This window comes from Haliaeetus albicilla, chromosome 6, assembly GCF_947461875.1.
Source record: "Haliaeetus albicilla chromosome 6, bHalAlb1.1, whole genome shotgun sequence".
Classification (NCBI taxonomy): Eukaryota; Metazoa; Chordata; class Aves; order Accipitriformes; family Accipitridae; genus Haliaeetus; species Haliaeetus albicilla.
This window is the reverse complement of record NC_091488.1, coordinates 12,113,393-12,126,024: the sequence shown is the minus strand read 5'-3', so window position 1 is coordinate 12,126,024 and position 12,632 is coordinate 12,113,393.

Below are 12,632 nucleotides of genomic sequence, written 5' to 3'. Positions count from 1 at the left end.
TGGAATTCACTAACTTCTCATTAAAAAAATGAAGCAACTACTTTCCTTGTCAAAGGGAGTGTTTTTCAAACTTTAGGTCCTTTGAATTATTTTTTTAGTGTGGCAAACTGCTAATAAAACTGCTTTTTATAATTTCATCATAGAATCAGAGAATGGTTTGGGTTGGAAGGGACCTTAAAGATCATCTAGTTCCAACCCCCCTGCCATGGGCAGGGACACCTTCCACTAGACCAGGTTGCTCAAAGCCCCATCCAGCCTGGCCTTGAACACTGCCAGGGATGGGGCATCCACCTCCCTGGGCAACCTATTCCAGTGTCTCACCACCCTCAGTAAAGAACTTCTTACACCTTCAGAAGTAACTTATGAGCCCAGAAGGTTCTGTACAGCAGTTGAAAACCCACTAATCCAAGGTCCTGAAGTAGTAATGCAAGCAGAGTTTGTGGTGATCACTTTAGTAATTACAAGGTCAAGATTTTTTTGGCCTTCCTGGTGCTTTCTTTGGCATCCGGTCATGATAAGCACTGCAATCTATAAGGCTATCTTCAAGATTTATTTTAAATTTGGGAAATGAGAGTTAACTTTTAAGTGTTTGCACTTACAGATCTTCCACAGTATGTCCCCAACTTTCAACAATCAAAACACATTCAGTGGATCTCACTCTGGTTTCTTGTAAACTCATAAGCCATAAAAACCTGCCCTTAGTCTTTTCTCTCACCACAGGAGATGCCATTGTCTAAGCTACTTGTGTATTATGTTGAGTCAGCTCTTAACATGTGATGGAAACATAGTGAGAAGTTTTAAGGCTGTCTTGGGATGATGTGCAGTTCTTCCTTTAGCTACTCAGGGTAATGAGAATGTGAGCTGAGAACAGTCACCAGACTGTCCAAGTCTGCTGAAGGTCCATAGAAGAGCAGGACTTCTCAGCTTTATGCTGATGAGAATTCCACAGCTCATAAAGTGCTTTGGTGAGATTTTGTGATCTTGTGGCATTTGGGAGGAAGAGTAGGAGAAGCTGGTGAGAGCAGCTGCTTGTCTGTTCCGAACAGTCTTAATTCCTGGTGGGTCCAGTCAATGACTATTGTGCAGTGAGTGAGCAAGTAGAAAGCATGCTCACGATATCCTGTAGCATCATAACATCAGAATCATGCAAATTGAGGTTGGAAGGAAAGCCTTGAGAGGATCAGTCCTCTGCTCTGTAGCAGGTGTAATTAGATCAGGTTGTCCTGGACCTTGTCTGGCTGAGTGTTGAATATCTTCAAGGATGGAGATCCTACAATCTCTCTAGTCACCTTCTCCAGCATTTGAACACCCTCGTGATTTAAAAAAACAAACAAAAAACCCAGCAAGCAAAGCCTTTACCTGTTATCTAATTGGAATTTTTTGTTTTCTGACACTAATCCTTATTACATGCCTCTGACAGGCCTGGCTTTGTCTTTCTATACCCTCCAACGAGGTAGTTGAAGGTAGTAATAACATCCCCCTTATTCTCTTCTTCAGACAGATAACCTCCGTTCCTTCAGGCTCACCTTGTGCGACATACTCCAGGCCCATTTGCGTCTTCGCGTGGTCACAGCGCACCCTCGGCGCATCCTACTCTGTTCTGTAGCGATAGAGGTTGCCTGAGTGGTCTCTGACTGTCTTCCTCCCCGTAGCTTATGCTTCAAGGTATAATGTGCTAGAAGGGGGCTTGTGTTAATTTTCCTAATTTTTTAGTGTGGAATCTTCTGTAGTGAATGAGAAGGGACCTGGGAGACTCCTGTTCTTCAGGCTGCTACTCAGCGACAGTAGTGCAGGGGAGGTTCAGGTCCCCACTGTCCTGCTGTAAAAACAAATAAAAAAATCTTGGAATCGTTCTTGGCCCAAGTATTTGCTATCTGCCTGTGATTTACAGCCCTTCCATGCTGTTCTGTATTGTATGCTGTTGTTTGCATACAGAGTTAGACAAAAGGAACTAACACAATAAGGGTAATATAGGCACTTCAGTACAGGTCCTTTGAACGTTTGAGTGATTGACTTTACAACCATGGTGTTCTTGTATTGTGGCTTTGTTTCTTTATTTGTTTTAATTTTATCCTTTGAGAGAAACTCCTCTAAACTCTGGATAATTTTAATTAAACTCTAAACAAAATATCCCATCAAGTTTCCAGATCGTCCTTCTCCTTTCATGTGCTTCTATTACACGGAATTATACTTATTTATCTTTTCTATGACTCTGTGGTTTTGGCACTTACATACTATCCTTAGTGTTCATCTCAGGATGGTGCCACTCCCAATGCACATATTTTTGAGCTCCCCTTTTTTTGTTTGCCTACACACATTCAGTTACATTTGGAAATTCATAACCACCTCTGAAAGTCTTAGGATATGTGGCAGGTTTGGGATAAAAAAGACTGTGTTAATGCATAGTTAGGGACATAAGTTTAAGCATGTGTGTTTATGATAATAAAGTATCCCACAAACTTTGGGTCAGTGCATGGAGTCAGTGGATAAGCTCTCAGAATTTATTTTGGTTTCCCCTGCACTCTCAACAAATATTTAACTGCAAAATCGATTAACAGGAACATGGTTCTGTAAATCTGTAGTATCACAGAGTACAGCCTATATGCATGTTAACTTCTAATACTCACAGAACCCATGCTGTGAGTCTTAGTTAAAATTAATGCCTAAAATTCTTAGCAGTAGTCGTCTTTGTTTCTCCAGTCTGACATGTGGTTCAAATTGCAGTACCCCTTTCCAAATCTGAGTGTTTTATCAGGTCTGGATAGGTAGTTCCTAAAGCAGTTAATATCCAGTAATGTAAAAAATGAGCTAATTAAGATTATTTATGCTTTTTTTTGTTGGCTGAGTTTTTAATTTGTTTTCTGTTCCTGTCTTACCTCTCTCCCTGGTTATGACGTGCTCTTGGTATTCCGTTTGGCTGTTTGCACAGTGGAGATATACTTGGTTTCTGAAATCTGACAGCATCTGTCTACCACTGGAGAGGGAACATGCAAGCCACAACACACCTTGTACTAGGCAAATGCTAATATCTTTTATCAAAGAAGGGGGCAATAGTTATTTTTCCCTGAAGGCTTGGAAAGGGACTTGAAAGAACCACCCCTTCATGCTTTCATTTCTTATTTTCATGCAGTCCTTTACCAAAAAGCATCTCCTATTTAGTTTAGATTTTGGGTTAGAATCATGCCAGACTAGGCCATTCTAAACTCTATTGATGTTTCCCAAGCTCTCCTGAGGCATCCCTAAAAGTGAGCTATGTTCTGTTGTTTGAGGACTGGGAGAAACGTGAGGGGAGCTGGAAAGAAATTCAGAATATAGAAAACAGAAGGATAATGTAGGAACTGAGAGCAAGGATAGTCCTCGTGACTCAGGTATTGGACTGGCTCTGGATCATTTGTGAGACCCCTGGCTGCCTGCATAACTTGGCAAGTCGCATCATTTCTTGGGTTCTCATCCTCACTTTATAGATGAGTTAGTGGTCCCAACTTTCTCTTTTTCTCATCACATCTATTTAGCGAGCAACTCAGAATAAAAAACAGTAAAAAATGGGAAAGATTTTTTCCTTACATCTGCGTTGAGCGTGCACATCGTTTAGAAACTCTGAGCTAGCTGAGGTTCTCCCAGGAGATGCAACGCTTATTAACAGCATGACAAAAATACACTTCAGATAGTCTGCGCAGAAATGCCAGCAATTTTGAAGTTGCATTTATGCAATGGCAAGGCCGTTTAGATACAAAAAAAGCTTTACAACTGTTCCAAATACTTACTAGTGGAAGACTGTTAACAGACGGGAAAAAATGGGGAGGTGTCCAAAACCAGCAATCCACCCTGGTGAGAAATCCAGCTGCTGGGAAGTGGAATGGTGCTGGAATTCATACCAGGTTGTTGTCTCTGGACACCAGTCAATGGACTCCATCTTTTATATCACCCTCCCATTAGCCGTAAGGATTCGGTGTTTTTCAACTCCTTTTCTCTTGGCGGCTGGATATGGAGAAGGAGCTTTTTCTCTCAAGTCCTTGCTGAAGAACCGTTTCAAAGCTGTTGTCCAGAGGAGGAACATCACTACTCTACCCCACTCCTGCCTCCTGAAGGTCGCCGTTGGGCAGAGGAAAATCGACCAGTCTACCCTTCCTCCAGCTGCTTAGCTCCTGCTATACCGTTGTTTACTGCTGGGCCCTGAGCTGCTTATCTTCACAGTCTTCCTCCCCTTTGAATAACTTTAGGATTTACCTCTAGAATCAATGAGTGCTTTCTTCCGTGTGGTCTTGGGAAACCAGCATGTTTGAAAATCTTGAGGGAAAGACACCCCATTCCCCCCCTCCACTCCTGCAAATTTGAGATTACTATAAAAAAAAAAGAACTAAAGAAAGAAATAATTGGGAGTTCTTTTCCTTGATGTTAGTCATACTTTTATGATTGTGTTTTTTGAGATTTTCCACATAGCCTCAAGGAATGGGGGAGCTATTTTTTTGGACGTTAAGATTTCAGGTAACAACTACAAGATTCCAGCTGCTCAGGCCTCGGGCTTCATGATACTCACCGATTTATGTGTGCTAATGTTAAGAGATTTGGCAGCACTTCAAGCAAGCGAGTGAAAACAACGTGTTTATTCTAAGCTTCGCTCTTGCCCTTTGACTCGATAGCGGCTGTGCAACTGGCCTGGCTGCTCAGCTCCGCTCTGCCGGAGCATGGGAAAAGTAGGAGCAGCAGCAAAGAGACAGCTGGCTGGCTGCTGACTTAGAAAGACATCATTGCGTCACGTCACGCTTGGTAAGTTATCTTTGCAATCAGAAGGGCCAGGATTTTCCCTTTTTTCTTAAGCGGGAGGTAGGCGCTCCACAAACTGACCACGGGGATTTGGCCGCGTCGAGTAAAGCATCCCACTCATCAGTGGCAAGGTGGTTTTTCAGCCCTGAAATGTAATGCTTTTCTGACCCTTAAAAAAAAAGATCTCTGCTGGACGCCTTTCGAATCCCCTTTAAATGAACTGTTTGTAACCTTATTAGGATTTTCTTTTTCATTTTTAATATGTGGATTGTTTGAATGGAAATATTAAAGCCAGCACAAGCAATAAAGATGGATTGCCAGTAAAATAAACAGTTTGGCCTCTGACTGCACAGAGGAAGCAGATCAAGTCAAGAAAATATTTCCTAAAAGTCACTTCTCTAACTGTAAGACTATTCTAATAGCTGCTTCTTATTTAAAACCTACACTATTTCATAGCTTACTAATCCACACATTTAACTTAGTGTGGAAGTGCAAGTTAATTGACATTCTGCTTCCAAAGCGATACTGATATTATGAAGGGCACTAAACCGATACATGAAATACAGAGTAAAAGTGAATGGGAAGCAATAGAGATGTATTTCTGAGAATCCAAAAAGAGTTTGCAAATGACAGATAAAGAAGGAACATGAAATAGTATTTACATGCATATGGGTTGCTAGTAAAATTCTGGGTCTGGAAGCATCTCATGGAAAAATTATGATAGATTTCTGTCATGCCAGACTTTCGCCTTGTCTCTTTAAAACTCTTATGGTGAAACTCATAGGGAGGTATGTCTTGCCCAGTTCACATTTACTGTTGTAAAAGTATACATATGTAGAAGACTCACTGGTAGGGAATCACATATGGGACTCTATCCTTGAAGTCACTAAGCCGGTGAGTGTATTTTACACCTATTTATGTTGAGCGGGCTCAGCAACTTGCATGAGGAATGTAATATCCTGAAGGGCTGACTTCATAATTTGCGGCTGTGTATATATTTCCTTCATGAAACCACATTTATGTTTCTTTATTATCGTTATTATTTTAAAGGTTTTTGACTACTCACAACTCCTGTTTTTCCATAAGCCCTGCTACCCCATCTTCAGTACTCTGACTTTTTAGATTTCAGATCTTGGCTATGGTATTGAGGATCAGGTTGCCGGCTGGGGACATCTGGATGGGTTTGAGATCTGTGCATATCATAATCAAATCTCTCAACTATATATTTTGAGTCCATGTTTTCATTCTTCCTCTGCATTTCTCATTGTTTTGTGTCCTCTCTATTTGTATGAGTGTACACAATCTCATGCAATTATATAAAAATGGTTTCCTTATGCATGGTGTGAATTTTTATAGCTTTACATTCACTTTCTTTCTTTCTTTCCACCATCCCATTTTGTGTTTAAATAGGTAGAATAAGTTAGGTAATATGTACACAGGGACTGCTCCACCATGGACCGGAGCTCTAAGTATCTCTGTTAACACATGCTGTAGCCAAAGAAGTTTACAGCATGCGGAGGGAAAAGGTTATTGTTAGTGTAACTGAATAAGTATTAGGGTTAATATATAATGTATAGGTCTATGTAATGGATAGTTTTTATTCATCATAAAACGTTCAAATGACTTGCAGATGTATGACTGCTGCAGCTGTTGCAGACCTTGTAATGGCATTAGGCTCTGACTCAGAGAGCAGCTCATTTGCCAAGAGATTCTGGCAGTGGCTACGGCTGTGATATTCCCATTGAAAAAAGTATTGTCAGCAGTGGAGGCGGTGATACAAAACTGAACTGGAGTATGAGAAAGTGGCAAGGCTGGGTCTAGGTACAACAGGAAAATGGGGGTTCTGAAAGCTTTCATTTTTTTCATGTTTAACTATATCAGTAGCGTCCTACCACTACGTGGTCTACTAGGGGAGCAGCTGGAATTTATAGTCACTACAGATTCTGGCTACATGCAGCTTATGTTATAGTAATTGGGGGAAAAAACACAAAACACCAAACCTTTGATAATGTAAAACTTTGCTCCTGAGTTTTAAAAAGAAAAAGCAAGCTACAGTCCCTACAAGAAGATAGAATTGAATCTCACTGTGCAAATGCAGTCCGTCGCACAAACTGTGCAGCATGGGAGCTCAGCTACTCGCTGCCTATGGAGACTGTGCAGTCAGGGAATATGCTTACTTAGCAGTCAGAGGAATGCCATCATCCTATGGATGCATACAGTACTCTGAAATAGTACTGAGGAAGAAAAAAATTCCCCCTGCATGTTTTGTGATTGTTTTCCTAGGTCTGACTGAAGTAAATAAAATAATGAAGATTGACATCCAGAATAGGCACGCATTTTATACACGGGATGTCATACTGAGATAAACATGCTGGGTTTGATACAGCTTTTTGACTCCTGTGCGCCTGGAAAAGGAGAAGCATAATCATTTTTAGAAGAGAACTGGAGAAGGCAGTGCAAAACAAAAGGACAATTTTGACAGGGTTCAGTGATAATACTCAGAAAGTAGGACTGCAGGAAGCAAACCCTAGAGACAGCTGAACTGTAAATCTCTGAAATGGTGAGGGAGCATAACAAGAGTCACCTCTCAGTGAAGAATGGATTTTGTCGCTGCCTTTTCTGATGCTTTAAACTACTTATGGAGTGTATGGGTTAGTTATGAAATGGACTGCAATGCTGACTCTTGCTTTCTATGAACAGTTACAAAGCCATAAGCAGTATTGTTGCTGGCACGTTTTGAAAGGCCTCTGCTGATTCCAGTGTGTTCTTTCTGACCCTGTTCAATGCCATATTTATGAAAGTAAAGCTACCAAAATATACAGATTATTAGAAAAGAGATGCAATCTACATGAACTTCACTTACTAGATTTAAAAAACAAAAATTCCAACCCTTACTGACATGACTTATGCCTTACATGAGTAAAAGGGAATGAGTTGCTAATAGCTCTCTTCTCCAGGGCTCAAAATTCCTTGGGTAAGAGAGAAAAAGCCACTCAGCATGACTGTTGGCTGTTGGTTGGGGCTGTGAGCTGGGACCTAGGTCTCCCCTCTCCCTGGTCAGTGTGCTGCTCACTAGACCAGGGTTACTCATTTAGTCTGGACGAGCCTTGGTCAGCAGTCCAAGGTCTGCTGGAGAACTTTACCCAAGTCCTATCAGTGGGAAGCAGTGTGTGACAGCAGTGGGCTGTTGGGCACACCAAGCAATTCACCCTGCCTCAGGGGCTGTGCTTCAGCTCCTTCCTAAGAGCACGATGTGAAGTATGGGGCTTTCTGATGGATGCAGGATGTGACTCAGCTTGGACATGGGGCATGAGAGCAATCAGGGCATGCTACAGGGCAAATTTTATTTCTGGTCTGGTTCTGGATCAGATGTGCTTCAATAATCCTACAGAGTATCATTCCATCATTGTCTGTGCTGGTCAATAAATATTGCATGCGATGAGGAAGAATCTCAGTAATGGATGGGTGCAGCTCCTGTCCCAGGAGGCCCTGTAGCAATGGTATGAGGCATGTGGTCTGCAGATCTGTGGGATTTCATGCACCGCCTGTATGGGAGGAGGATTGAGTCTCTCCCTGGGAATCCGCACCTGCTCTGGGTAATAAACAGGATATTGCAAACTCAGAAGAGCTGAAAAGTCACTGCCGTGCAGCTTCCAGGTTAGATGGTCCATGGGGGAGGTGAGTCTGTGTCCTCAGGCATTGCAAAACTTTGGGAGCGTGCCTCTTGGGATGTGCCAGTGTGGCACAATGCATCTCTGTGCTGCAGATCCCCAGCCCAGCATGAGGTTAGTATTACTTCTACTGCTTCCAGATCCGAAGCTATTTCAAGCAGAGCCAGTATACGGATCTCTGTACCTTATTGTTCTGCAAGCTGTTGACATATTCTTTCTTTCCTAGAATGTTTTCTCACCAATAAATCTTAGAAAAAATGTCCATAAAGTCTCCTGTATCTCCTCTTTCTTGTGAGGAAAGGCTGACTTAGGTAGTCTAACTCCAGGAGAGACTCACTGGTGGGCAAAAGGACATTATAGAATTGCAATCTGTAAATGGGTTCAAAAAAGGGAACACAGGAATTAATGGAGAAGTCTGCCTGTGGCCACTGAATATGATGGTCTGATTCCAACTTCTCATTCAGAAAGGTGCTAAACTATCGACCCCAGGAGCTCCTAAGATACACCAGAGGAAGGCCGACTCAGTTGTTTTCATGTTTCCTACACTCTTTCAGTAAGCACTTACTACTGGCCACTGTTGGACTTAAGGTAGTTTGACCCACATGTACATGTGGAAGAAAGGAGTGCCCTGCATTTAAGAACTGGGTGCCAGCTAGGTCCATCCAGGCTGTCATGCATGCGTGTGTTAGCTTTGTGCTCAGATGACAACAGCCCTTCATGTTGAGGAAGAGCCTGAAAGCGTTAATGGGAATGTCGTCCCAAACATTGACCATCAGCTGATCCAGAGCCTGGTCCAGATGTTCTGACTGCTCCACAGAGGAAGGGCTTCAGCTAGACGTGGTGGTAGGAATGTGTGTCACATCTGGAATGACAGCGTGGATGTGGGCCTGGAGGATATGGTGTCAGTACTGCAGTGTGGACCGTCAGAGACGGGCTTGTCTGCTTTCAGCCCAGGGATGGGCGTGCATGGTAGTTTCCACAAATCTCAACCTGGCGGAGACGAGAAGGGGAATGTTTGTGGAACGCTTCTGCCCTTGGCATTTCCTATTTGCTTTTAGCTCAGTGCAGATGTCTGTGTGGAGCTCAGCTTTTCTTTTGCTTTGTGCTAGGAGCTCGGGTGCCTGGCTAGACAGTTGCATTAGGCAGTAAAGCACCTAATCCTTGCTGAAGGCCACCTAATCCTCTCAGCTTAATGGCCTTCTACTCCTTCAGATAGTCCCTTCTTTATTTTTTCTCTATTTGCTCAGCAATTGAATTCTTTCCCCTTCCATTTGCAAAACAGTGTTGGGAGCAGGCTGGCTGGCTGGCCATTCTCATTCCCTGTTACCAACGCCTCTCGGTTCTTCTAGGCTCCAAAAGGCAGAAACCCATAAAAGCAGCTGGAAGTAAATGAGTAATGGAGAGGAAAGACAGGTCTCTATGGACTGAGGAAAGTGCTCTGTAGACCAGTGTTTGAGAACCTCTCATTAATGCTTCCTGGTTATTTTTTCTGCATCTCGCTTTGCTGAATCCAAATCCCGCCTAAGCCGGTGGGAATTGTTCCACTGACTTCTGTGAGAGTTGGATCTAGCCCCTTGTCTGGAAGGTAAAACTAGTCTCACTGGTTTTCTTTTATTTCAGTTGGTTTCACTTTCTGCTTCTCAATTCCCAGAATAACGTGAATACGTTCATAGTCCTCCAATGTGAGATTCATACAAAATATTCTCTTTTCATGTTTTTTGTAAAATAAAAATCAAGGTGTGTATTAGCAATTCCACCTTGGTCCTTCTGATTCTGCTTTTCTGGCCAGCTGCCCTGTTTTTTGCCCCCCTCCCCCCCCATGCCAATGGAAATGAAAATGTCTTTTTAAGTATAACACATTTTTTATGAAACTTTGCAGTCAAACAAGATACTCTCATCTTTTGGCATCATTAAAAGCAGACAGTTTGCCCTCAGAAGGTAATCTGTTTATAGCATCTCAAGTGGAAAAAAGATACATTGGGTTGTGAAAGGTGTTTGTTCCATCACCATGGAAGTCCTCGCACGGTTCCCAGGGCAAGGCATTGCACATGGGGAGGTGACAGTGGATTTCTACATCACAGCTCAGTCTTCAGCTTCTAAGCGGAAGCTGTACTTTTATGATAAGCTCTTTTTCCCAAAATAGCAGTTTGTTCAAATTAACATCTCTGTTAGCAGAAAGGGATCAATGTAAAGTATGGTACTACAGAACATACAGAAGGGAACATTATCTTATAGAGCTTTGGGGTTTTATCCTCCAGATCGCCCAAAATTCTTTCCAAGTAACGTGTTAAGATATTGGTAATGCAGTGACTCAACCATATAAACAGATGGAGTGAGTAGTATGCAGCCAGTGATTCAGCTAATGTAGAGCTCTGGAAATTCAAATTTGATTTAACAAGAGGAGAAATGTTGAATAAGACATTTATAATTTTTCCTTTTTTGAAGGAAGCTTTAAGTATGTTGGTTTTTCTACTGAACAGAGAGGGTGGAAAAACATAGGACAATAACAGCTCATCAAAAGGATGGCATCTTGATCCCCACACAGAAACTCCTTGCAGTAGTACTGCACTGCAGTGCCAGCTCTTGGTCCGAGCCCAGGTCCTGCTGTGGGACATGAGCTCTTAATTTCTCCAGAGGGAGTGTTCCCAGCTGAGTTACACTGATCTCCATGATCTAGTTCAAGCAAAGCTTGACATTTATTTAGGCTGAGTTAACTCATTAATTTCAGCCTTAAAATCTTAAAAGCCATATCCATTATAAAATAAGTCACACATTTTTCCCAGGCTCCTCCTGTACCACGTAAAGTTGTGGCTGCAGATGTGAATGTGCTGTGCCTGCAAACAGGGCACACAGAGGTTGTTTTTTGGAATGCTCTCCAAACAGCCAGAGGACATCTAAGTCGTTGACATGTCTTATTACATACTTTTTTCCCTTGGAGTGATGAAAGAAGAAACTGGTTTGCTGCAGAGGCCTCCCATTGTTAAGAGATCAGCACTTAAAAACTCACCTGATTTTTATGGGAATCCAGGGAAAACCCTGCTCTGTTTAGATTATTCCAGTCTTATCACTGCAATGACAGTCTTTATTCAGTAAGTTATGAGTGCAGATTACCGCCACCTGCATGGAAGCCCATCCCTTCACCTCTGTGTAAATGCTTCCTTTGAAAGCTTAATTATGAAAGAGTTGCAAAGTACGCAATCAAGAGCCATGAGAAGTCTCCTTTTTCTGAATACATTAAGTGCATATGAATGTTATATTATGCACACAGTTGTAATATTTAGAACTTGGAAATTAATAAAGGATGTCAGAGTAAGCCTAATTTGTCTAGCAACTGTATGTAGGATACAGTTTTGCCCTCCAATATATTTAGACAATCCTACTATCACTAAATTGCACTTGAAAGTGTGTTTCAGAGAATAGATTTGGGAGGGTGCTTTTCTCATTTGGTGAGACGGGACCTTCATTGCTTAGTGTTTGCAAATATTTGGTCCAACTGAGGAATGCTCTTATATATCTGGGACTGTTCTCAGTAACCAAGTAAGGTCCTGACCCTACAAACATATCTGTGCATGCTTTAAGTAATGAGCTATACTTAATAAGCGTATTTAATATGTACAGTGTGGAGAAAGTAACAGAGGTTTGAGAATGTGAGTATTCTGTTATTTGCAGTTACAAGTCTAAATATTACAGAACCTCATTTTTACGTACTTGTAATTTGCGATTACAAAATATTTAAATGGCATTTCATTCACCTTGGCATGCAGCTTTTGCTTTTTTAGAAAAAAAATCAGCCCTCTCACTATTGCATTTAAGCAAGTACACCCATACCCATGGAAGTTCATAGCACAAAACTACATCAGTTGTGTAACAACCCTTATAAAATGCGTAGTATGAAGAATTTCCTCATGATTGCTGTCTTCTGTCCTATGTATTGAACCCTTGTCCTTTTGCAGAACTGACGAGGGAGAACACAGTTTGTTTGGACAATTAGAAACAAAGAAGTAAAAGGTTACCTATCCTTTCCCTTTTTTGTTATGTTTCTTTGTTTGTTTGTTTGCCTTTGAATCACTTGTCTCAGTTACTTCTTCATTCTTTTCCCCTGCTGCTCCTCTCCTCCCAGCTCCTTCTATTTTCCAAATGTTGCAGGCTTCTCTCAAAAGCCTTGTCATTTTTAGTGCTTTTCTTAAATCTTCATCT